The sequence below is a fragment of the Ambystoma mexicanum genome, chromosome 4q (assembly GCF_040938575.1).
Source record: "Ambystoma mexicanum isolate Mex_15411 chromosome 4q, UKY_AmexF1_1, whole genome shotgun sequence".
Lineage (NCBI taxonomy): Eukaryota > Metazoa > Chordata > Amphibia > Caudata > Ambystomatidae > Ambystoma > Ambystoma mexicanum.
In genome coordinates this window covers 758,340,364-758,367,892 of record NC_090928.1, presented here as the reverse complement: position 1 = coordinate 758,367,892, position 27,529 = coordinate 758,340,364, and positions in this window count along the sequence as shown.

Genomic DNA, 27,529 nt, shown 5'->3' with positions numbered 1-27,529 from the left:
TAAAAGGTTACAGGAGCTCACAAAACCTGCAAGAGAGAAAACCCTGCGAGGGTTATCTCAGGAGATGATGACAGAGATCACTCCTTTAACTCTGGAGCAACTCACTGCAGTAACTACCAGATCATGAGCAAAGGGGCAACCCAAGACTCCTAGGAAAAAGTCAGCAGCAAGCACTCCAGTGCTTCCAACAGTTACACCTGTACCTCCACCTCCAGCTGAGGCTGAGAGGGAGGTACAACCCTGTGTGGTTGAACTAGACTCTGAAGAAGAGCTAGTGGGAGGCCAAGAACTTATTGGAGATCTAGACCCTGAGGACCATCCTGAGCTGCAGTCTTTACTGGCAGAAGGTGGGCCCAGCAGGGCAGCTTTCCGTAAGGGACAAAGAGAATGTCCAACTCTGGAGGGTCTCCGCCAACAGGCAGCTGCTCAGGCTGATGGGCAAGAGCCTGGGAAGTATAGCTTGCACTGGGAAGATGGCCTCTTCTACAGTGAACCAACTGAGTCTGAACCTGGAGACTACAAACGCCTTGTAGTACCTCAAGAAAACAGACAACAGTTCTTGCACTTAGCCCACGAGTTTCCTTTGGCTGGTCACTTGAGTTTCAAGAAGACCAAGGAAAGGCTCTCACTCTACTTCTATTGACCAAAAATGGGGGCAGAAGTAGATAAGTTTTGCAAGAGCTGCCATACCTGCCAAACTTCTGGTAAGGTTGGCTCCAAGCATGTGGCACCTTTAGTGCCTCTCCCCGTTGTGGGAGTCCCATTTGAGAGGGTAGGGATTGACATTGTTGGTCCCCTTGATCCCCCAACTTCCTCAGGCAACAGGTTTATCCTTGTTGTAGTAGACCATGCTACTAGATACCCTGAGGCAATTCCTATGAGGACTGTTACAGCTCCGGCTGTGGCTAAGGCCCTCCTTGGTATTTTTACCAGGGTTGGGTTTCCTAAGGAAGTAATATCCGACAGGGGGTCAAACTTTATGTCCCACTACCTGAAAGCCATGTGGAAAACCTGTGGAGTTACTTACAAGTTCTCAACCGCATACCACCCCCAGACCAATGGGTTGGTAGAAAGGTTTAACAGAACCATGAAGAGCATGATAGGTGCTTTAGAGGAACCTCTGAAAAGAAAGTGGGACCTTCTACTGCCATGCCTTCTCTTTGCTTATAGAGAAGTCCCTCAGGAGGGAGTAGGTTATTCGCCCTTTGAACTTCTCTATGGTCATCCAGTCAGAGGTCCGTTGGCCCTGATTAAGGAGGGATTGGAAGGTGCTCCTCCCCTCAAGCCAGTCAGAGTGACTGACTATGTGATAGGTCTCCGAAGGAGAATGTCACACATGATGGCAGAAGCTAGTGATAACCTGAGAGCTGGACAAGCTTTGGTCAAGCATTGGCATGATCAAAAGGCTAACATGGTTGAATTCACTCAAGACCAGCTAGTTCTCGTTATGCTCCCAACAAGGCAGAGGGCCTTGCAAGACAAATGGATGGGACCCTTCAAAGTTGTGGGAAAACTTGGAGAGGTCAACTATCTGGTGGATCTGGGCAGACCCAGGGAAGCTCCTAGAGTCTTCCACACCAACCGACTGAAAGCGTACGTCTCCAGACCTGAAGTAGGGGCCTTGCTTCTAGCTTCAGCAGCAGAGGAAGAAGAGAGTGAGACTCTCCCTGATCTCCTCAGAGGTGTACCTTTAGATAAAAAAATGGAAGGAGTCAATCTCTCTTCAGATCTGACACCTGAGCAACAAGAGGAGTGCAAATCTATGTTGAATCAGTTTGCCTCCCTGTTCTCACTCTCACCAGGCTTCACCCCTTGGGGACAGCACGAGATACTCACTGGTGACTTTCTGCCAGTCAAAAGCAGAGGATACAGAATGTCAGAAAATGTGAGAACCCATATCAAGGGGGAGGTCAAGAAGATGCTTGATCTCGGGGTAATAGAACCCTCTACTAGTCCATGGTCTAGCCCAGTTGTGTTAGTACCAAAGGCAGGATCCAAAGACTTGAGATTCTGTGTGGACTATAGAGCTCTTAATACAGTCACCAAGACTGATGCCCACCCTTTACCAAGGACAGATGAGTTGGTGGATAAACTTGGTGCAGCCAAGTACCTCAGCACATTTGACCTTACGTCAGGCTATTGGCAAATAGCCTTGACAGACCATGCCAAGGAGAAAACTGCATTTTCCACCCCAGTTGGCTTGTACCAGTTTAAGGTCATGCCTTTTGGATTACAAAATGCACCTGCTACATTCCAAAGGATGGTGAACCAACTTCTAGCTGGGATGGAGGACTTCTGCATGGCATACTTGGATGACATTGCAGTCTTCAGCCACTCCTGGGAGGACCATGTGAACCACCTAGGACATGTTTTGCAGGCTTTTGGACAGGCCAGTTTGACTATCAAGGCAAGTAAATGCCAGATAGGTCAAAGTAAGGTGGTCTACCTTGGGCATGAGGTAGGAGGTGGAGAAATAAGGCCTTTGCTCAGCAAGATTGAAGCTGTGCAAAATTGGACAACACCTACTACTCAAACCCAAGTGAGAGCCTTCCTAGGCCTCACTGGGTATTACAGGAATTTCATTGAGAACTATGGGACCATAGCTTCTCCACTGAATGTAATCTCCTCTCCAAAATTCCCTAAAAAGGTCAAATGGAATGAGGAGTGCAATCAGGCCTTTGAAAAACTGAAGAAAGCTCTTTGCCAAGCTCCAGTACTGAGAGCTCTTGACTACCACCAAACTTTTATTGTACAAACTGATGCTTCCAATGTAGGTATAGGTGCAGTTCTAAGCCAACTGGATGAGAAGGGTAGGGAGCACCCCATTTGCTTCATCAGCCGTAAGCTGAACGATCCTGAGACAAGGTGGGCAACAATCCAAAGAGAATGCTTTGCTATTGTGTGGGGACTGAAGAAGGTTAGGCCATACTTGTATGGTTCTACTTTTGTCATTCAGACTGACCACCAACCCTTGAGATGGTTAATGCAAATGAAGGGAGAAAATCCAAAACTATTGAGATTGTCAATCAGCCTGCAAGGGTTTGATTTCACCATTGAGCACAGGTCAGGGTGTCACCATCAAAATGCTGATGGACTCTCTAGGATGTATGTCATCGACTAGAGGTATGAGGTTCATCCAGGAGTGGATTAAATACTCCTGTCCCTTAGTCTGGGGGGGGAGTGTTAGGGAGAATTCTCTGTTTAGGCTGAATTTCCTAACCTAGTGAGTCCCCCAGCAGCTTTGCTGGATTTTTGGGGTTTATTTTTTTCTCCTGCCAAGAGTGAGACTCTTTTACCCTCACTCTTGGGCATGATTTGAGTGTGTTTCTTTGAATCTAGATGTGTTTAATGGGCTATGGGGTCTTTTACCCCATAGGGCTTCATGTGTTTTTGTGATGTTTGTTACACCGCACCCTCAGTGCAGTAACACAGGGGTGTCATAGTGACCCCCAGTATAGACTCCATACTCTGGGACTGACTACTGTCTCCCAGGGCATGTAAAGTCACCATTGACTTTACTAGTCAAATTCTGAACAGAACCAGTACAAACCATTATATTGTGGATGTACTGGCTGGGGCAATTCAATTGCCCCGGGGTCTGTTAGTCGAGGGGCACGTCTCCGTCCCCCCTGATTGAGTTTTGGCTGGTGGCAGTGGATACTACTTTTTATATTCAACCGCGAATATTTTCCTATGGGATTTCCCATTGTTTTAGGCTACCATCTTTATTTAATTATTTACGGTAGCCTCGAACATACCGCCGGTTTATTTAATTAATATTAATTCTCCGTTGGTATTTTTTGCCAAAACTTGATTCTAAAATGGCGTTTGTGTTCTCTTCTGTGACTCCAACCCAAGTCGAGCCCTTTGTTCCACCTTTTGGCGGGCTTCTCCACAGAAGCCCTCCAAAGTGGTGCCACTCTGTCTGGGGTACTTAGGAGGGGTGGAGGGGAATTTAGGCACCCTGGACTGAGTTGCCTAGGCAACTCAAGTCGCACTCCGTCCTGATTGGCCCAAGTGGTGAGCCAGCCGGCTCACCACTTAGCATTTTTGAGTGACAGCTAGGCTGAGTGAATGGGGGTTTTCTGCATAAAAGCAGGGTTTTGGGGACTGGAACTTCAGAAGTCGCCACAGGGCCTAAGAATCTGACGAGGGAGAAGCTGAGCCGACCTGCCACGACGACACCACCGGTGGAGCCCTGCTGGACCGTCTCACCACTTTTCCCAACGACAGAGGAGATCTCCCGCCGGAGAGTCTTCTTCCTTTGACTGGTGGGGATAACCAGTTTCACTGTCTTTTCACCTTCCCGACGTACCCCGTGGCCGCCTTGCCCGTGCCAAGCACCCCGGCAACCGGGATACCACGTTTTACCACGACCGCGAAAAAAAGGTACCACCTTTAACCGGAAAACTCTGCGGCTGGTTTCTTCCCTGGCAGTGCAACGACCTTCATCTTTCCTCCAAGTCGAGATCTTCTCTTCCCCTGGACGACAACGTGACTTGCACCCACTGCCAGGAACAACTGCCACCGCTGGAGGATCCTTCCCACTTAAGGTACTGTGTCCCGCCTGGCTTCCCTTGCCACCAACTGTACGGGGTAGATTTAGCCCCCGGCTTGCAAACCTGGGTTGACCTGGGACACCCTGGCTAAACTTTCCTGAGCCTCTCTAAACTCTTTTTGAACTCTCTGCAAGACTTTCTAAGCCTAGAGTAACTGTGATCTTGGGCGCATTTGTGCTCTGCTCTCTCTAAGAGTGGGCCCAGCCGTTGGACTTTGGCTCAGCAGTGACTTTTGCTGTTCTGCCTTGCTAACAGTGGTCCTGATCTTAGAGTGGTGTACCTTTCCATATTCTGTCTTTTTCCCTCCCTTTTTCAAAAGCCTATTGGAGTGCCATCTAGTTAAGCGCTCACCTCTGTATGAAAATAAGTGGTGTTTTACTAAGACTTATCCGATAAGGAAAAAGGGGTGTATATATTACAATAGTAACTGTGTTTAGAATATTTTTCAACAAGAGTGCTGGAGTGTTTCAAACAGTGTTTTTTAAATAAATAATTATATACTTTGATACCAAAGCTCTGGTCAATGTTTGCTTGTATTGGTGTGTCTGAGTGCCTATTGTGTATACTTTGCATACTGCCTAACTCTTTTTGAGAGAAGTCTGACTGCACAGCCACAGCTACCAGGTAAATCTGGGTGGTACAGACTGCTACCAAGTGGGTTTACTGCTAACACCTGTAGTCCTAAATCTTTTGCAGTGTTCCCTAAGGGAACTGCACAGGTTTCTGCCTAACACCCCATAATAAGAGAGCAAAAGCACTGGGGAGTACAGCTGAAGGCTGGGCTCCACTGGCAAAAAGTCAGGATAGGATAGCCAAAGAAAAGCAAAATGTTTGGGGGGGTCCATAAATGGAGGGAAAATGACACTCACCTCTCCCAGACTAAGGACAGGTGCAACTAATCCACCCCTGGATAGGCCTCGTGTTCACGTCAGTTAAACATTCTGGACAACCCATCAGCATTGCTATGTTGGACACCTGGTCGGTGCTCAATGGTGAAGTCAAACCCTTTCAGGCTTATGGACTACCTGAACAACTTTGGATACTCTCCCATCATGTTCATTAGCCACCTTACGGGCTTCCGGTCAGTTTGCACAGTGAAGGGCCCACACGACAAAGAAACATTCTTTCTCTACAGTGGACCACCTGAACTCTCTGTACTTAAGCTGGCAACTAATGAATCCAATCTGTTGTTCCTTGCTTTTCTCATCTATCTGTGATAGTAGAGCACCTATCCCAGTGTCAGAGGCATCTCTCTTCACAATAAAATAATGTTTGTAGTCAGGGGCCCTGAAGACAGGGGCCTGGCACAGGGAGTATTTTAAGCCATTGAAGGCCTTTTAACACTCCTCAGACCAAGAGACCTTCTTAGATGTTAGGGAGAATTCTCTCTTTAGGCTGAATTTCCTAACCTAGTGAGTCCCCCAGCAGCTTTGCTGGATTTCTGGAGTTTGTTTTTTTCCTCCTGCCAAGAGTGAGACTCTTTTTCTCCCACTCTTGGACATGATTAATGGTATTCCTTTGACTGGTAATGTGTTTTATGGGCTATGGGGTCCTTTACTCCATAGGGTCTCATGTGTTTTTCCTATGTGTGTTACACAGCACCCTCCGTGCAGTAACACCGGGGTGTCATAGTGACACCCCACCATAGACTCCATACCCTGGGACTGACTACTGTCTCCCAGGGCATGTAAAGTCACCATTGGCTTTACTAGTCCCAAATTATTAACAGAAAACCAGTACAAACCATCATATTGTGGACGTACTGGCTGGGGCAATTCGATTGCCCCAGGTTCTGTTAGTCGAGGGGGCACGTCTCCGTCCCCCCTGATATAGTTTTGGCTGGTGGCAGTGGAAACTACTTTTTATATTCGACCGTGAATATTTTCCTATGGGATTTTCCCATTGTTCGAGGCTACCAACTTTAATGATTTAATTCTCATAGCCTCGAACATACCGCCGGTTTATTTAATTAATATTAATTCTCCGGTTGGTATTTTTTGCCAAGACTCGATTCTAAAATGGCGTTTGTATTCTCTTCTGTGACTCCAACCCAAGTCGAGCCCTTTGTTCCACTTTTTGGCGGGCTTCTCCACAGAAGCCTCCAAAAGTGGTGCCACTCTGTCTGGGTACCACAGGGGGTGTGGGAGGGGGTTTAGGCACCCTGGACCGAGTTACCTTGGTAACTCAGGTCACACTCTTGTGTGATTGGCCCAAGTGGTGAGCCGGCCGGCTCACCACTTAGCATGTTTGAGTGACAGCTAGGCTGAGTGAATGGGGGTTTTCTGCATAAAAGCAGGGCTTTGGGGACTGGAACTTCAGAAGTCGCCACAGGACCTGAGAATCCGACGAGGGAGAAGCTGAGCCGACCTACCACGACTACACCACCGGTGGAGCCCTGCAGAACCGACTCACCACTTCCCAACGACAGAGAAGATCTCCCGACTGGAGAGGCTTCTTCCCCTGACTGGTGGGCACAACCAGTTTTCCTTTCTTTCTTCGCACCCCAGCCCGGTTTGTGGTCGAACTGCCCGTGCCAAGCACCCCGGCGGCCGGATAGCCACTCAACACTGAACCGCGAACCACCGGACCGCTCCTTGTACCTGAGAAACTCTGCGGCTGGTTTCTTCCCTGGCAGTGCAACGGACTCCTGTCTTCCTCCACGACGAGATCCTCTCTTCCCCCAGACGAAGCACCGACTTGCACCCGCTGCCAGGAACAACTGCCCCCGCTGGAGCGTTCTCACCACTTTAAGGTACCGTGTCCGCCAGGCCTCCCTTTCTAAAGATTGCTACAAGGTAATAATAACCCCTTAACCTTCTGGACTGGGCTGGCCGCCTTGACCATCTAACTGGTCCCTTTCTTTGGTCCAACTTCTTTTTGAACCTTTACAAGACTCGTGTGCACTGCAACCGTGTGACCTTGGACACATTTCGTTTGATCCTCTTAAAGCGGATCCGGCCTACTGACTCTGAATTCACTGTGTTACTTTGCCTTCCTCTCTTGTGTGTTCGTGAAAAAGTGTTGGGACCTGTTTCAGTTTATTCTGTTTTTCTCTCCCTTTTTTAAAACGAGTTATTAGAGTGCCATCTACGTTAAGCGCTCACCGCTGTCTGAAAATAAGTGGGGCGTTACTTAAGACTTGTCTAATATTCTTTTAAGGGAGTGTATATCTTTTAGTGACCGTGTTTTTGAATTGCTTACTATTAGTGCCTGTGTGTTTTTTTAGATGTGGTTTTAAATAAATAATTATATCTCTTTTACACCAAGCCCTGGTCCGCGTTTACTTGTTCTACTGTGTTCTCTTGACCTATTGTGAATACTCTGTATACTGCCTAACTCTTCTTGAGGGAAGTCTGAGCGCTCAGCCACAGCTACCAAGTGAATCTGTGTGGTCCAGACTGCTACCAAGTGGGTTTACTGCCAAACACCTGTAGTCCTAAATCTTTTGCAGTGGTCCCAGAGGGAACTGCACAGGTTTCTGCCTAACATTAGGCTTCTTTGGAGTGGTGAGAGCAATCAGAGGAGCATTCATAGTCTGCCATGAAATTTCAATAATACCCAGTGAGCCCTAAGAAGGCCTTCACTTGGGTTTGTGAAGTGGGGGTAAGCCAGTCTTGTACTGCTTTTACTTTACTGGGTAGTGGCTGAATCCTCCCACCACCTACTTTATGTCCAAGGTAGACCACAGATCCTTGAGCAATCTGGCACTTGCTGGCCTTTATGGTTGTGGGCCTTCTGAAGAGCCTGTAACACAATTCTAAGGTCCTCCACATGTTCCTCCTAGGTGGCACTGAAGACTGCTATATCATCCAGATATGCTAAGCATCTGAAAAGTGGTAGGTACAGTTTTTAACCCAAAGGGCATTTCCTTGAACTGGTAAAGGCCTTCTGGAGCTGAGAATGCTGTCCTCTCGCTGGCATGCTCTGCTAGGGCTATTTGCCAATCCCCTGCAGTTAGGTCAAATGTGTTGAGGCACTTGCAGGCATCCAAGGTATCCACCAGCTCATCAGTTCTAGGTAAGGGGTGAGCATCTGTCCTGGTGACAGCATTGAGAGGCCTGTAATCCACACAGAAGCTATGTTCAGAGGTACCAGATTTGGCACTAGAACCAAATAACTGGACCATGGACTACCAGAGGGCCCAATCACCCCAGGATCCAACATCTTGTTGACCTCAGCCTTGATGAAGGATCTCACCTTATCCGACATTCTGTAACCCCTACTTTTGGTAGATAAACTATCCCCAGCAACTATCTCATGTTTGCACCAAGGTGTCAAACCTGCAGTTAGTGAGAACAAGGAGGAGAACTGCCTCAGCAAAGTTCTTACTTCCACTTGTTGGTCAGAAGTCAGGTGAGGGGCCACTTGGGCACCCTCAATGGAGCCATCTGAAGAACCACTCTGAAATAAATCAGGGAGAGGTTATGATTCCTCCTCTTCCATATCTGATGCCAGTAGCAGTGCAGCTATTTCAACCCTAGGAATGAAAGCCTTCAGCCTATTTACCTGAAACACTTGTGGGGCCTGTCCTGTCCTTCTAAGGTCCAGCAAATAGTTGACCTCACCCAGCCGCTCCACAAGAGTGTAAGGGCCTGACCATTTATCCTTTACGGCTCGAGGCATTATTGGGTTCATGAGCAGGACTTATTGACCTGGGGTGAAGTGAACAAGTGAAGCTTTCTGGTCATACCAATGTTTGACCAATGCCTTACCAGCCTTCAACTTGTCATTGACCTGAGCCATCAGGCGGACCATCCTCTTCCTTAACCCCAGCACATAGTCTACTACATCCGTAGTTACAGTAGGAGTGGCCAGCTCCCACCCATCCTTGACTATGGCCAGTGGTCCCCTTACAGGGTGACCAAAAAGAAGCTGAAAGGGGCTGAAGTCAACACCCTTTTGAAGTAACTCTCTGTAAACAAAGAGTAAGCATGGCAACAGGCGATGACATTTTTTCCTTTGGGGTTCTTCTAGAGCCCCAATCATGCTCGTGAGAGTAATATTAAATCTCTCAAATAAGCCATTTGTTTGTGGATGATAAGCTGATGAAAACGTATAAGTGACCCAACACTCCTTCCACATGGCTTGCATATACTTAAAGGAAAAGTAACAAAAGTTCAATTACCCCTCTTTTAGTCCACCTTGCAAAGGGGTCAGGAACCAAGGGATTTTTTGATAGATATCTTTCTTATCTATCTAGGAGTCGCATAGAGACATATCATTGTCCAGAGAGCATTCGAAGTACAAAACATAATATTATAATAGATTGAATTACACACTTCTATAAATGGTCGGTGCTTTCCACAAGGCACCTCCAGACTTTAGAAACAAATTAGAACACATAAAATTAAAAAGTCCAGCACAAACACACACATATTCTATTCGTGGTGTCTAGGGTTAGTAAAGTGACAGTTTTTATGAAACACCTTTCCAAATCAATTGTTTAAGTTTCTGATTCTGTTTGGGGAAACCAAGGCATTAAATGCGCAGCATGAGAATTTTAACGCTGCAACAAAAGGCACATCTATTTTTGTGTCAGGATGTCTACATATGTTTCAGCAACAATTTGCATTAACACCATCCCTGGTGTTCTGCTGCTCTAGTTGTGGCCCTCTTCAGGACAGGATGCTGTTTTTTAGGTTGATATAAATTCAGAAAACCCCAGGTATTCACTTTATTTTCCAATGCTGAAAAGAATGGAAATATGGAATTTGTGTTAGTGCTTGGTCTGGAATACAGTGTAAAAACTCTTCTGGTAAAAGTTCATGTGAAATGGATACTCTATTTTCCACATTTCCCATTGGCACTGACCTTTATATGCTTTTGTGGTCGGACTCAAGTTTTTGATTTTTGTTGTAAAAAACAGTGAAGTCACTCCTTATTTTCTGTGTATCTTCATGCAATAAATTCCTTCTTTAGTATTTCGGCTGCAAACCAATTTTAGTCTTTATGTCGAGATACTTCAAACTTTAGACCTAAAACAAGTTTCATATATTGGTTTTTGGTATAACATTATTGACATGTTTTTCTTCCAGAGTGCATAGTTAACTGCATTCTTTACTGACCTGGTAGTTTAATATCGAGGTCCTCTGATTTCGATTATGCGCTGAATCTTGTGATCGCTGCACGTTTCCGCTATGGATGGTATCTGAAAAGGTATCGTCTATTTCTTTTGTTTAGTTAACCTGTGGAGACAGACCCAACGTTGTTTTAGCCATGTACTCCATGTTGACTACAGTATCTTGATTTTCGCTTGCTCGCGGAATTCCGCGGTTGTTTCTTTAAAGTGGAGAGAGCAGCGGGTCGCGGGAGAGCGATTCAATTACCTTTTGAGGTATTCCGCAGGTCAGTCTTCCTTGTTCATCGTGCAGCTCCTCTCAGTTTTCGCGCGGGGAGCCGGCTCAATCGAGGTTGGTACTGCGGGGGAGGGGATTGTGTTTTTTCCGTGTTCGCGTGTCATGTGACTACTACGTGCGGATACTGGACGTCTACTCATTTTTGCTTGGTAACGCTGGCGGCCATCTTGGAGCGTGTGTCACAAAGCTCCTTTTTGTTTTGTTCTTACTCAGGAACATTTTGTACTTTGTTGATTGTAATCCGTTGTGGTAATTTAAATACTGGATTTCAAATGTAAATGTTCCAAACCGCATTCTGATATTTAGAGGAGCCATGTATGACGACCTGAATGTGTTATTAAGAACCCATTTTGGGCTATCGCAATGCAGGCAAAATGGTCTTTATCCATATGTGCAGTAATGCCACACACCCATTATGAATATTCACAGGGTGCCACCCCTGTACTTGTTATAATGCGCAACGCTTTTTTTTATTTTTTTTTTTGGGGGAAAAAGCCTTTTTGACTTGACCTGATCAGCAGGGAACAACTTTTTTTCACTCAAAAGAAAATACCCCACTCAACTGACGAATTTAAGCCATTTTTCACAGTGTCTAGATCAAAAATCCACTTTTGTTTGCATTTGCGCAAGGCCAGGTAGCGATCTCCTCCTCTTTTCGAAATCTGGACTGTTTGAATAATGAACCAGAATATTTTGCATGGTTTATGTTTTAAAAGGAGATAATGAGCGACAAGAGGTTTGTTAGGTGTTTGATTTCTTATATTGGTCCGATGTTCTCCAATGCGTATTTTGATGTGTCTTTTTGTTTTCCCAATATACAGAAGTTGGCATGGGCATTTGATCGCAAATACTACCCACTGGGAACTACAGTTTGTAAATGATTTAAGGTGCCACATTCTTTCTTTTAGTTTGACACTCTTCTTATACTTAGACATAAAGTTGCTGCCTCTGTCAGACAACTTCTTTAGGGACGCCAACCCTAGTAAATATGGCAAGTAAAGCTTTAGCAACTGACTTGGCAGTCACTGTCTTCAATGGGATGGCTTCAGGATATCTGGTAGCATGATCGACCAGCACCAAGATAAACCTATTGACAGAGGATGTCCGAGGGCCAAGGGGACCAACAATGTCGATTCCAAACCCTCTCAAAGGGCACTCTCACAACAGGGAGTGGCACCAATGGAGCCTGGATTGTTGAGCCACTCTTCTCAGAGATCTGGCAGGTGGCACAACTCCTGCAATGGCCTTCTACCTGGACCTCCATCTTGGGCCAGTAGAAATGCATGGATGACCTTTGCTTGGTTCTCTTGATTCCAAGGTGACCAGCAAGGGGGACTTCAGGCGCAAATTGCAGGAAGAAGGGCCTGGCTTGGAGGGGGACCACCAACCTCCAATGGTCACCTTCAGTAAACTCTGTGGGCTCACTGTACAGGACACAACCTTCCCAATAAATCCTGTGGTTCGCAGGAGGTTCACCCTCAAGCTGGGAGTAGGCCTGTCTCATTAGGCCTCCCAAAGATGGGCACTCACGTTTGTCCTTACTGAACTCCTCCGTATCAGGACTACCTTCAACCAATAAGCTTTGGACTTCAGGATGGTCATATGGGTTGGGTATTTCAGGCAGCACCTCTTCCTCGTCAGGTTCATGTGTTTGGCCAACTCCCTTCAACTCAGTGGTAGGTGAGTTTGGGGGGAATATTCTCTTTCTCTCTTTTTGATTTTCTGACTACCTTAGCCTTGGGCTAGCCCTTTGGCTTTGGCTCAGCCTTGGACTTGGCCAGGGCAGCTCTTGTTGGTGACCTTGTGCAGGGTCTCTCTACTGTATCTCCCACAAGACCTACGTCTCTGAGGTAATTTCCAAGCAGGACCTTTCCAGGTACTTGCCTCTGTATGTTCACAGGAATCCTCTCTACTGTACCATTGATAATTAGATTTACAGGTGTTACTGGGAACTTGAGAGCGGGCCATCAGCTAGCTTAGTGGGCATCAGGGGAGCTCTGGCAAGCTCCTCCTGGATGAAAAGCGTGGCATCCACCACAGTGCTGCTGGCTCCACTATCCCTAATGGCAGAAGTGTCTATTCCATTGATCAGCACACTGTCTTTAAAGTAGTGCTTGGTGTTGTCAGGTCTCCTGGCATAAGCTTCTGAAACTCTTGGCTCCCATGAATCCAGGGAAATTAAGACTACTTCGGATTCTATCCCACTGGGGAAGGAGTCTGAAGAGAAGGATGCCCCTGTGATAATGTATTCCTCCTCACAGGAGGGGAAGGCCAGACTCACAGGGCCTCATCATGAGTTGGGCGGTATCCCCGGCGGTATTACTGTAGGGGCTATTAGCGCTACCGCCAACCCCCCCAGCGCTATTAGCGCCAGATCACAGGTTTGGCGGAACGGCAAGTTCCCATTCCCCATTGGGCCCAATTCGGGAATTTCCCATTGGGCCTAATGGGGAATTGTCAGCGCTACTACCGCCAGTGGTAATAGCGCAGCGGTAATAGCGCCAAAAATTGGTTAAATCGCAGCAGATTTGCCCCAGCTGACAGCTGGGGGTAAATACACCAAGCCTGTGATTTGGCAGACCCTTAAATGGGGCGGTAATAGCGTTACCGCCACATTTAAAGGTTACCGCCATATTCGTGATGAGGCCCACAGAGTGGACCCCCAAGGTTTTGACCTTACTGTCATGACCACTATGAGGGGGCACAAGTTGTGCCACAAGCAGGCTCCCACCAGAACCCTGAGGGCCTTAAAACCACTGCAAAAGGGATCCTGGCGCCAGTCCTGGCACCTTTGGAACCAGGATCATATGCAGGAAGGAAGGGCTGTTTAAACTAGGTCCCATTTATGTACATGGGCCTTTAAATCCAATATGGAAGCACCCACACAGTCTAGTTCTAAGAACCAAGACATGCGGTCTAGTGTTTTGGGTGTGGCAGGCCTGGAACTACTTTCCCTGGTACCTGACTGCAGAACACGCTTTGTGTTATTCTGCAACCAGCAGCGTGACGCTCACCGTGTCCAGTTCCTGGTCTCCAGCATCTTGCTGTAATCCTGCAAGAACAAGAACAAGATTATTCTGTTTTACCTGAGAAAACACCATCCAGCACTCAGCATCTCAACTGGGCTGCAATCTGTGGAAACCGAGAGAAGAAGAAACATCACTCACCTGTGAGTACTAGCTTAAGGACTTCCGGCGAACCGCTACCACGACTGCTGCTCGAACATTGCGACCTGCAATAACGAGAAAGGGAAAAACAATATTAGAACACGCGCTTCCAAAACATCGAATTCCATCAGTCTTACCTGAATTCCATCGTGCTACGCCACGCTTCCATCCGGAGAACCACAGCAACATCTGCAAAGGAAAAGAGACATATTCAGGTTCGCTTTCAATATTAAACAACCGCACAGCGCTGTACTTACCTTAACGGATTCCAGGGGCCTGTTTTTCATCGCGCTCTCATCCACTCGCAGCACCACAGCGGCCTTTGAGGAGAAGAAGAAGAAAACACAGGTTAGCTTTAAAAGAAAATAAAGGTGCTGCGCTTCGCACTTTCTCTTACCTAGAAACGTGCCTCTCCATCCGGCACGCCAGCATCAAGACCTTCGCACCTGAAAAGAAGGAGATAAAGACATTAACGAATTTCCACCATAAACAGAACAAAGACTTACAATTAATAAACCCACCTGCCTACCAGCAGATTCGGGATCACAGCAGGCCTGGGCCCAAGGAAGGCGTACTGCACCAGTGAAGCAACTCGGGCAGCTCGCCAACAAACGTCAAGCGCCCCTGCACAAGAAACGCAGGATGGATGGCTCACCCTACAAATAACTAAGGTGAGAAAAGAACCCAGTGGGAAGGGAATCGGTCAGAGGGAGGGGGAGATTCAGCCATTAGAGACAGTTATCACAAATCCTGCCTTCTGTAATTGCAGAGTCATTACTCAGCACTGCGCAACTACGCATCCAGGGTTCCAGATCTCAGAGCCTTCCAGACGCCCGCGGGGATATCAGGTGAGCGTAACACTTACTTCAGGGGTCCCCCTTCACATGGTCACTTGTTCCACACTCCACACAAGATTCACTGTGTCTGTGTACATGGGGAGGCTTATTGTAATCAGAGCTATGCTTGGGATGATTACTCCCACTACTCTGACTATTCACCGGTGATTTACCCTTTTTAAATGTTTTGTGGCCCTTCTGAGGCGAAGATTTTTCAGATCCCCCAACCTCCTTATCTTTGTTAATTTTTCCCTCCTCCTGCTTACCAGAAGCATGCTTGTCCTTGTGGGACACTCTGTGTGGCACCCATAAATCTGCTACAATGGCTAATTTCTAAGGATCTATCTCCTTTGAGTCTGCCAAGTGATGCTTAAGATAAGGGGAACAAGAAGCAAAAATATGTTCAAGCATGACTAAATACATCATACCCTCAAAGATGGTGACCTTGTATCCTTCCACCCAACCAGTCAAGTTTTTAAAGGAATCAGCAACATAAGAAACCCAAGTATTACCTTCTTTCTTTTTGTAATTTCTGAATCTTTTCAAGTATTGGGCAGGAGTCTTCCCAAACTTTAAGACAAGAGTTTGTTTCAATTTCGCAAAGTCTTTTCTGTCAGCCTTTGACAAATCCATAATAGGACTGCAGCCAGAATGGGGTAGTCAACTGAGCAACCATGCAATCTTATCACCATCGACTACTTCTTGTACCTCAAATGCATACTCAAATGCAGTCAACTAGTCCATAATATCATTCTTGCCATCATATACACTTAGCAGATCATTTGGACATCTTGGATGCCAGTCCCATTACCAGACCCTCTGGAGGAACCATTGGTGGTCTGCAGTCTAGCAAGCTCCAATTGGTGGTCCATGTCCTTCTGCTTCTCTGTCTTCTTCAGATTCAGCTTGGTCATGCAAAATTCATGCTCCTTCTGCTTAAACAGTAGCTCTTGCTTCTTTAATTCCAGCATGGCCTCAGCCTCAGAGCCGGCCAGTAGAGCAGGTGACACATCATCATCACTGTCGTCATTATTGTTGGGTGGCTCCAGTACCTTCTGCACTATCATAGGAGGGCAAAGCCTGAATCCTAACTTCCCGCCAATGTGATCAGACTTAGTACCAGTGGCCAACAGGCCCCTTTTGGTACAAATATTCCTTAGTGTCTCAGATTAGGTGGCCTCAAAGCAATGTCCGTAATTGCTTCCACATTATAAGTAAAGGCAGGTGGCTTGCATTTAACTTTAACATGGGACACTGGGCCTCATTACAATTATGCTGGTCCGGTAACTACTGGCACTGTTGCTACCGGACTAGCATACTCCAAGTTGTGCGAGCAGATGCCTTTCAGCCCGCCAGGTGTGACCTGGGGGGCAGAACGGCACCCGCTTGCAGACCTTGGCAGTTCATGAATGTTGCTGGTACATCTGTTCTCCCCATTCCCATTGAGTCCAAATGGACTCGAATGGGGAGTAATATTTTCTGGCGCCCGGCAATGGGCAATTTCTGAGACTGCTGGGGCTGTAATGCCCCGGTAAGTCCCCATTACTGGGCGCCAGAAAATAAATGACTCCGGCGGCAGCCGTGCCGTTTTTACCAACACGGCTACCACCAGACTCATAATGAGGCCCATGTCTCTTGTGTAAGTATAACCTGAGTACCTTACCAGTGTGCAACACTAGGTAACTCCGATCTTATCCCACCGCTGTACACCAATTTGTTAAAGATTTGGATTTCTAAACTCTGACCTGGTGGGCACAAGTTTAGGAGGCCACCCTCGGCTTACTTAAACAGGGGAACCTTTCGGACAAGCCAGACCAATCTAGGTAGCTTGGCAGGTGGTCAAGACTACGTTCCAGGATGGGTGAGAGTGATTGAAAGCCCACAATGAGCACACACAGCAACGAACCACAAATTACTCCTAGACAAGTGTATATGAAAAATATCGATACATTTATTGTTGGACGCATCAATAGACACAATTAAACTTCAGTTAGATAAAAACAGTTACCACACAAAATACTCTACTACATAACATATATACAAAACGTTTCTTAATGCGACAAATGCGGAAAACACAGCCTCAACCTGTAAAGTGAAGGGTGTGTTAACACACTAGGAGTGTTAGACAATTCTTCTGAGTTGTTCCCTAACTTTCGAGTCCAGCCCTAAGAAGTGGGGAGCCTTGTGCTCAACAGTACAGTTGTGTGTAGAAATGCACAATCGCGCAGGCAAAGCAAAAAGCGGGTCTTCTTGGGAGGACTGTAGCAAGCCAGGAAGGGGCTTGAGGTGATGAAGAATTGGTTCCCACTATTCAAGTAGCATCTGCCGTTGGTGGCAGAGCAGTTTTCAAAAGGTGAGAATATCAAGGGAGCGCAGGCTAACCCAGCCAAAAGAAAATAGCTTTGGGGGCATTTGTGCGTAAAAGGGATCGGTTGTGCCAGGGGCCACCGGTAAGTGATGCAAGTACTCACCGACCCACAGCACAGTCTGGACCAAACTTTGCCAGTTTAGTCGAGGTTGCTAGTAGGTTCGAGTCCTGTAGTTTAGTGGCACTCCGGCTCCCAGCGGCTGCAGGATAGAACGATCATCTGTGACGGAATAGTTACCTTTACTCCGCTTCCGAAGGAGATACAAAGACATTTCTGGTGTAGCAGGCTTCTGGGCACAGGAGAGCAGGTCAGCCAGACACCTACAGCAGCTGTTACCACCACATAGTGATGTGGGAATCATGGGTGGGTGCACCGTTACGCACTCTCCTAATTCGGGACCCAGAGGAGCTAGGCCTACGAATACCTGCAAGACCGATCATACACGCACTACTCTGCTGCACGTAGGGGCTTCTCACACATATATATGTTCCCGGTTTCGGATACATTCATCCCCCAAGTTATAGACTTGGACATTAGGGTGGGGTACTTAACAGATCATGCCCTGGTTACGCTTCAAGCAGAACCTATGATAGCAATCGCGAAGGCCCGAAGAGCATGGCAGCTAAATGACTTAATATTAAGGGACCTGGCGTTGAGAGCTCACATGGAAAAAACCTTAAAAAATTATTTTAAGGATAATGACACACCAGGGATGGATTGATGCAATATCTGTAATGCCAGCAAAGCTGTAACGCAAGGGGAGTTTATTGCCCAATCTGCACATTTCTTGAGGTAGAGGGAGATTGTGAGGGTGGGGCTGGAACAAGAGGTGAAACAAGCAGAGGAGCAACACAAAAAAGGGGATTTCAGAAGGCGCAGCAGGCACTATTGAGGGCAAGGGTGAAATTAGAAACACATCTTGCGGACAGATCAGCACAACTTCTTATTCAGACAAAACAAACATACTACATAAAAGGGGACAAAACCAACTGGTTCCTTGTAGCAAAACTAAGGAAACAAAGGGCTAAACAATTATGTTATCCAGTTGAAAAACTCAGCAGGGGAGGTTAAATAGGGGAAACAGGGAAAGCGGGCATCATGCAGATATTCTTCTCACAGAATCTCGAAAAGGGAAACTTAGATGGCAGAATCCAGCAGGCCTTCTTGGGAGACGTAGAAATGCCCAGATCTCAGAGGACAAAAGATTAGTACTGGAAGCCCCAATGACCAAAGAGGAGGTTGGTCGGGCTATAGGATCTTTGGCTGGTAACAAGACCCCGGGGCATGATGGGTTTGGGAATACGTGCTACAAAATGTTCCGGAATATATTTGTGTGCCCTCTAGCCAAATTGTTTAATGGGATAAGGGACACAGGGGTAGTTACGGGGGATATGGGACCCTCAACTACCATCTTAATACTGAAACCGGGAAAAGGCCCAGCAGAATGTGCTAGCTACTCGTTACTCAATGAGTATGCTAAGCTCTAAGCAAAGATTCTGGGACAGAGGCTTATGGGGGTACTGCCGGGGATCATGCACTCCGATCAAGCCGGTTTTATTATAGGATGACACACTCAAGATAATATACGAAGAGCGGTAAACGTAGCAAACTGGGAACGGAGGTCAGGACAAAAGATGTCCTTGCTTGCATTAGACACCACTAAAACGTTTGATAGTTTCGACTGGACCTTCTTAAAATTAACATTACAAAAGTTTGGATGTGGGCCGGCCTTCATTTGCATGGTCTTGGCTAATTTCTGAATCCCAACCACAAGGTTCCAGTTAAAGACTAATACTTGAACGCAATCCCAATAAGATGAGGCACTCATCAGGGGTGCCCGCTATCGCCAGTGATATTTGCTATGGTCATGAAACTGTTGGCACAGGCGGTCAGGGCACAGCCTGAAATACAAGGAGTTATGGCTAAAGGGGGCACACATAAAATTGCATTATATGCAGATAACGTATTACTATTCCTTTGGAATACAGCAAACTCACTGTGATGTCCCTCTTAGATCAATTGACGGAAATTTCTGAGTTTCGCATTCATTACATTTAAACGAAAGCAATAGAATATTTGCGGGTGAAACTTATACCCACATATGAAGGCCTGTACAAGGCTAATGTCCCGAGATTGCTGAAGGCCTTATCGGATGACCTTAAGAGGAGGGACATGCAGGAACTCTCATGGTTCGCTCATATAACACCCTTAAAGATAGCTCTAGGGCTTAGGCTTCTGTATACAGTTAGCTCTCTCCCGACTGCCCAGAAGGATCTTGTTTCGACTCCCCGCACTGGGGGCCCCAGAGATTATGCGCAATGTAGTGGCAGCGCAGGTGGCCCCTAAGCTGCAATGGGTCCCACAAGAGGGTTCAAAGTGAGCTAGACGGGGTGCTACTGATACCCCTATGGAAAGTATGGGCTTTTTCACACAATCAGTTAGAGCCAGTGGCCCCTTGTTAGACACTATAAAGACCACACTCTTTTACTGTGATAAAGCACAACGGGACAAGAAACTGACGCCGCCCTCGGGGCCCATTCACACCGATGAGCTGCAATACTGACTTTACTCCAGGGAGACTCCCACATTTTTGGGACAAATTGGGCGGGACACTAACACTTAGGGACTTCTATCAGGGCGGAGACCCACTAAAATTCAAAGAGTGTAAAACAAAATTCCATGTCATTGAGAAAAACGATTTCACTATGTGCAAATCAGACACTGGATCTCAAATAGAGTGATAAGGGAAGCAGCCAATAGAACACCGGAAGGGCTAGAACTCACAGTAAGAGAGGGGGTCCCTAGAAAGGGTGTTTCGAGACTATATTGTGTTGGTAAGGAGACGATCCTTGCCACCCGCACCCACTTGAGTCACTCCAGGTACATAACACATGCAATAACCAAGGGTGGAGGCGCAACAACCCCTGCGGCATTCTGCTGCACCACATCCCATAGAAAATAACACATACACCATAGCTTCTAGCCCCGCCTTAGGAAACCATTTTGTTCCAGGCCCAACGTCATCTTTCTATTAGGCCCGAAAATGTATCTCTCTGCAGAAATGCAGCTCTCCAATACCCAGCACCTCGCACAGCCAGTCCACACCATTGCCGCCCCCTTGCCAGCTCCGTGCGAGCCCTCACAGAAGCCAGCCATGCCTTGTTACAATCCTGTATTATCATTTCCAAAATAATGTGCTCTGTGGAGAGCGTGAGCCAGTGACAAGTCATAAGCACAAGTGCCCATTCATCTCCACTAAACTGCCCATGCCCTCACAACCTCCACTACGAAGGCCAGAGCCCATCTGCTCAGAGCCCCCCAGTTCTTTTCATGCTGGTACCCATCTGATCCTCCCGTGCCCCGATCACTCCAGGACCCCACCACAGCCACAATCCTATGTAGCAATATATTCTCCCAAAAGGCAACACACGTCTAACTATATCATGAGGACCCAAGCAGGGCAGATGGCAGATCAAACCTTTAGGGTGGGCACCTGGGTACAGAGATTATGGTATGAAAGAGATTGCAAAGGGTAGAGGTTAGAATGCCAATATATTAGCTCAGGAGACCTAAGTACCCCTATTCATGCAAGTTTTTATGTCTGCCATTATTTCTGCAATATCAGTTCATGTTGTTTAGTTTAGTTAGATAGATGCATTACTCCCTTGCCCTGACCTTCACACCACAGAGATGAGCCCAGCTGACCCACGTGTGCCAAGAGCAACGGAGAGACAGCGGCCAATTATTATCTTGTTTCCCTTATAGTATCAACTGTCCTATAGGACCCTCACCAATCCGATGTTAGAATGTGCACCCCATTCATGTGTCATCAGTGATGCTGTTTGGCCTTTTAATGTGCTGCCCTTCTAATGTTTCAGTAGAGCGCTCTCAGGCAGCAGAGTTCTTTGCTGGCAATGTATACGATTATATAAACTTTCTTACCTTTGCAATTCATCTCCTGGTCTCATTCCCCTGACGGGGATTGCCTTATTACTGTATATTTTTGGGACACATGCAAGGAAGCTGCCTTCAATTGCCTGCTGGATTTTTTATTTATTTTTATTTATTTATATAGCACAGAAGCCTGCAGGCATCAGGGCGCTAGAAGACATGAACACAAAATACAGACATAATAACAAGACAAATCCGGTCTCAGAATTCATTTTAGATGATGGGCAAGTTCAGCAGAAGAGGAATGTTTTTAATGGTTTCTTGAAAAAATTCCAATTAGCGATTCCTCTGATGGAAGAAGGTAGAGAATTCCAGAATATTGTTGCTTTAGATCTTCCTAATCCTCTGGTTCTTTTGGATCTTATTCCTTGTAGCTGATTTAGATCAGATGAACAGAGCGCTCTCGTAGGATGGTATGGAATAATAGTATTTTCTAGGTACTTGGGTGCTTTTCCGTACAGAGAACAATGTATTATGGAGCCCATTTTAAAGTTGATACGTGTTGTATCGGCAGCCAGTGTAGATCTTTCCTGATATTCGTAATGTGAGATCTCCTAGGGATATTCATGGCGATGTGGATCGCATCATTTTGAATAACTTGACCTGTTTGAATGTTAGACTTGGTCGTACCACAAAGTAAGATATTTCAATAGTCTAAGCGTGATAATATCATGGCCCTGACAACAGTTACAGCATTTTTGTTGTGGATGTTCATTGATGCTTCCATATATACTCCTAAAGTCTTCACTTTTTCTTGTGTTTTGATCATATTGCCTTGTAAAGAGAAGTGAGAATAGGCTGGGTCCAGTTTGGCCCTGCCTAAAGGGGAGCCAAATATATGTAGCTCTGTTTTATTGCCATTGAGACAGACCCAGTTTAGGCTCATCCAATTATCAATGACCTTGTAGATGTTTTCTAGAGTTTGAGAGTCTTGCTGATAGTCACCACTTAGCTCGATGACTAATTGTGTGTCATCAGCGTAGTTTGTAAAAAAAAAAGGCTCACAGAGTCTCAAGAAGAATGCAGAGTAAGGGCACCATTGAGGTTCCCTGTGGTACTCCATATTTGATTTGGATAATCAGAGAGGTGCGTTTACCCCATTTGATCTTGGAAGCTCTGTTTGATAGGAAGGATTTAATCCACTCCACTGCCTTATCTGAACAATTCTTTTGTTGTTGTAGGTATTGTAACAGGATCTCGTGATCAACGAGATTGAATGCCGCTGATAGATCCAACAGGATCAACATACCAGTCTTACCCTTATCAATAATCTCTAGCATATGGTTCTGCAGATCCAAGAGGGCAGACTCTGTGCTATGAGATGGACGAAAACCTGACTGTCTATAGTGCAGTTTGTTGTTATTTTCCATGAAAGCCTGAAGTTGATTTGTAGATGCTTTATCTAGTATTTTTAGGAAAAACTGACCATTGGTTATTGGACGGAGATTATTTTGGTCAGTGGGATCTTCATTAGCTTTCTTAGGGATAGGCGTGATAGTCACTTTCTTGATATCTAATGGTACTTCCCTGTCTCGAAAGGAGGCTTTGACAAATTGTGTCAGGAAAGGTTCAAAGTTGTCCTTGTGTTGAAGAAAATGTTTAGGTGGCAGTAGATTTAATGAACAGGTGGTAGGGTTCATAGAATCAAGTAGAAGGTTCATGTCTGTTCATGTAACAGGGACAAAGTCAAAACTTGGCTCTTGATTTTCAGAAACTGGAGCTTACGTTTCTTTGGGTCCTATTATATGGTTTGGAAGGCTCCGAGATGTGTTATGGATCAGGGTGGCTACAATTCTTGTCTCTGGCCTTATTAATTGTTTTCTTCAAAGGCCAGTGAAATCCGTTCACAGTCTTCATCTGAGATTAATAATGTGAGTTCCATTGATTTAGGTTTTTCCAGGGATTTCACAATATTAAAAAGTTCTTTCACAGACTTGGAGCATTGCTCGATACAGGTATTGTAGTTTTTTTGTATCTGTTATTAGTTTTCTATGTGTTTTTTCTACTGTCTTCCATACATGTCGGGTGGTATCTGACAGGTTTTTAATCCATCTTAGTTCTAGTGATATTTTTTCTTTTTTCAACTTTTCTAGTTCTGGAGAAAAACAGATTTGATGGTTGGGATTTTCTCTTATCATTTTTTTTGCGAATAGGGGCCACCTTATCTAGTATTGTTGTGAAGGTATTATTGAATGCTACTAGCATATAATTGATTTTGTCTGTAGGAATTATTTCAGTCATAACTGACTGAATTCCACTTACAATGTTCTGCAGGCTCAATTTCTTGAAATTACGGCTTGTAAGTAATTTCATATTGTTTTTGGTCTTCACAATGGCAGTGGGTAGATGAAGGATAAAAATAATTCTTGAGTGATCAGACCATAGACATGATGAGGTATTAATATCCTCAGTTCAAATGTTCTTGGATAGCGTTGTACCAGGGGATATCTTGCCATACATGACAAAATGGGAACACGATTTGGGGATCCCTATAACGGAGGAGATGTGGGGTCAGACTTGGCTCCATGCGCTCAAAAGTGACAAATGTATAGTCATTAAATAATTGGCGTATAAGGTATGTCTCAGGTGGTATTTGACACCAGGCCATTTATAATCAACCCCGGAAATTCTCCCTTATGTTGGCAGGAATGTGGGCATGTGGGGGGTCGGGGACACATGTGGTGGTCCTGTCCAAAGGCAAGCATCTTTTGATGCTTTTGATTTCAGGAAAGAAATCCTGAGTCATATTAAAGACATTATGAATATGCAGTTGCCTCTCAACCCAACAGTGATACTATTGGGTGCAACAGTGAAAGGTAGATATGATGCCAGTGGATCCGCGCTGCTCTCGACACTCACATGCTCACTGCAGCAAGGATCACACTGGCCCACTGTTTGAAAACTGAACAGGGTCCCAATGTGGGCATGAGGGATATTATGGCAATGGAGAAAGTGACTGCCTTGGCTAATGGTACATATCAAAAGGTTTACGGAAACCTGGCTCCCATTTCATTAATTTGTAACAGATAGAGAACAGTACTACTTTAGGCCAACTCTGCTTTGTAACTATTCAGTACTCCAGGGGGGATCTAAAGGAAATGAGATTGACCCTAATTTTTAAGACAAAAGTCGAGACTAATGGACAATAAGTGACAATGGGAGGAACTCTGAAGCATCACCTATATATATGAAAGTTGGAAAAGGCAGGGGGTCGGACGAACCCCAAGGTTCGGTTGTTAAAACGTTAAAATGTTGTGAAAACAGATGGCTATAAGTTGGAAGGGGTGGATCTATGGGTGGAATTTGGAGTAATTGTTGTATGTTTCCAATGCACAACTTTTGTTCACATTACTACTAAATAAAGCTTTTTAAAAATATGAATATTTGGGGGTAAAGTTGACTCCGACCTATGAGGGTTGTATGCAGCCAATATTCCACCCTCTGTTGAGCCCTGCTAGATGACCTAAAGAGGTGGGATATGCAGCACAGTGAGCTCTCTTCCGATCTGGATCCCAATCCAAATGATCAAAAAGCTGCAGAGGGAAATCCTGCGTTTCATCTGGTGTGGGGGGGGTGGAAACCCAGAGTGCCTATGAGGGTCCTTTTCCAGCCTCCGGGTTGGTGGGTTAGGGGGTTCCTGAGATTGATTGCTACCTCTTGGCAGCACAGTAAGCCCCTTTGATACAATGGTCCTCAGCAGAGCCTCAAATGGGTTGAAAACATTGGAACAAGGTGCCACAGATATTCTGCTAGGGTTTCTGGGATTCTTGGGGCAATCGGCAAGGGGTGTGGGGGGCCCATTCCTCGAAACCACAAAGTGTTCTCTCAAGTACTGGGATAAAGCCTGGCAGGACAAGAAACTAAAATTGCCATTGAGCCCATTCACATTGATAGGGTATAATACAGACAGGCAGATCTCCTAACTTCTGGGCCAACTGGGTGGGGCAAGCAACCTTAAACCTAAGGGACTTTTACCAGGCAGGGGTTTGCTGCTGTTTGAGGACTGTAAAGCGACATTTCTGGTAAAGTAATGGGAACGATTCCACTATGTCCAGATCAGGCATTGGAACACTAATAGGCTGGTCAGGGAAGTGGCTACTAGGGAGCCCCTATGCTTAGAAATAAGGATGAGGGGGGGAGGCGTGGCCTGGAGCGCCACTGATGAGGCTGCTCCGTTGATGGCCTCCGTAGGGACCCGCGGCCTCAACTAAGATTTAGCCGGCTCCAGCAACGCTGCTGCTGTTCCTCTGGTGGGGGAGGCTGGCGGAACCACTCCTGCATCCATCGCTCCAATTCTGAAGCTTAACGCTGCAGGAACTACGAAAACGCGGCTGGGAAACTTGGTGCGGGTGTCTCACTACAGCGAGCCAAGATGGCACCCGTGACCCAGGCACCTGATCTCCTCCGGCGCTCAGTGTCTGAACGCCTATAGTGCCTCCTGCTCCCTCCCTCCGCTCCGCTGCGGCCCCGGGTCTCGCTGTCGAAGCCTGCTGAGGAGGCGCCTGCTCCGGACCCCGAGGCCCTCCTGCCTGGAACCTGGGCGCGGGTCTGGGATCTCTCCACCCGCCCCTCCCCCAGCCCTCCTTGCCTGTGTCCGCTGGAGCGCAGTCTGGAGACGGCGCCGCCTCCCTCCTTCCCCCGGAGGGCTCCGCCTGCAGCTTGAGCCCCAGCGGAGCCACCTCTAGCCTTCCGAATCTCCTGCCTGCTGGACCCGACGAGCACATATCGGAGGGAGGCCCTCCTGGAGGAGAGCCTCCGGAGCTCCCTAACCATCATCCGGTCGGCGGCCCGGCTCCCTGGAGGAACGTCCGGGCCCCCGGAGCCCTCCGGCTTCCAGACCGGGTGCGGGGGCGAGGGCTCTTCATCCGCCCCCCACCCCCACCTCCCTCACCTGCAACTGTCGCTGTCGAGGGTCGGCGGGACGACGGCGTCTCCCTCCGAGGTGGCCCCGCCTGCGGCCTGAGGGCCCCATCTGCCTCCCGGGACCCCCCTGTCTGTCCCTGGCTCTGCTGCCCGGCTCTCTGGAGGTGGTGTCGGGGGCCTGGCCGGGTGGGTGCCCGCCCCCTCTCTCCATTGAAGGATACACGCTACGTTCTCCCCTGATACGGATCCTGCTCTGCCTTCCACCTGCCCTGAAGTGCGGCCTCCCCAGCCCTCAGCGGCTCAGCCTGCTACTTACCCTCCCTGGGTAGATCTCTACTCTCTACTGGCCAAATTCCTGGGAGCCCCTCCTACGGTCACCCCGGCGCTGGATCTAGTGCCTCCCTCCAGCTTCCTGGGGTGCCCCTGCCCACCAGATACCTCGCCAGCTGAGGAAAGTGGCCTCTACCATCTGGGATACTGATCGTTTTGAGCGGGCCACGTATCACTCCTACCCCCCCCTGGCTTCACAACACCACTCCTCGACCTCCTTCTGAAGGCATTCCCACGTCTCCTGCCTCCACAATCTCCTGGGGCGCCCCTGCCCACTCCACCAACCACACCTATCATCCTAGATAGCTGCAGCTCCCTGGTAAGGAGGGCAACCGCCTCAAGCTGAACCAACCCCTCACAACATTCAAAAGTGGCAATACCTGGATATAAACACAGCAGCCTTAAAATAAATACGGCTGGCAAATCAACCTCTCCCCCGAAAGACATCACTTGGGGAGGCTTCATCCCTTACCCTCCCAGGAGACCCTGTCTATAGCAGATCCGGCCGTGACTTATCCTTCCCCCCCAAGCGTCCACAGGTGCTCCCGGACAAAGAGATCGCCACGTCTCGACTACCCCCAGCGACCCAGCCAGAGGAGGATCCCCTGGGTCTCAGCCCTAGCAAAATGTCAAGACTCACCAAACCAGCCAAAACCGCGGACATTTCCACCATGCTCCTAGCAACAGACAAGACAAGGAAACCGGATCCCCCGCCAAAACTCACCCCGCAGAAGCCCCCGGAAGAGCAAGGTAATCTCGCCACCAGAGATGACTTGGTGGCCTTCATGCAGGACATTAAAGCCGAGTTCCGGTCCTGCATGACCGAACTCACCACACGACTAGAACAGACGGACCAACGACTCACTGAAGCGAAACAGAGGATAGGAGAGGTCGAAGACTTGACCCAGAGCCACGACGCAACAATAATAGAAATGCGACGCGAGATCCAAGCGCTCCAGTCCAGTAACGAGATCCTCGCATTCAAGCAAGAGGACTTAGAAAACAGGGCTCGACGAAAATAATCTGCGCATCCGTGGGGTCCCATCAACTATTCAAGACAAAGAGCTCCCGGAATATATAAGCAACTTTTTCCAAGCT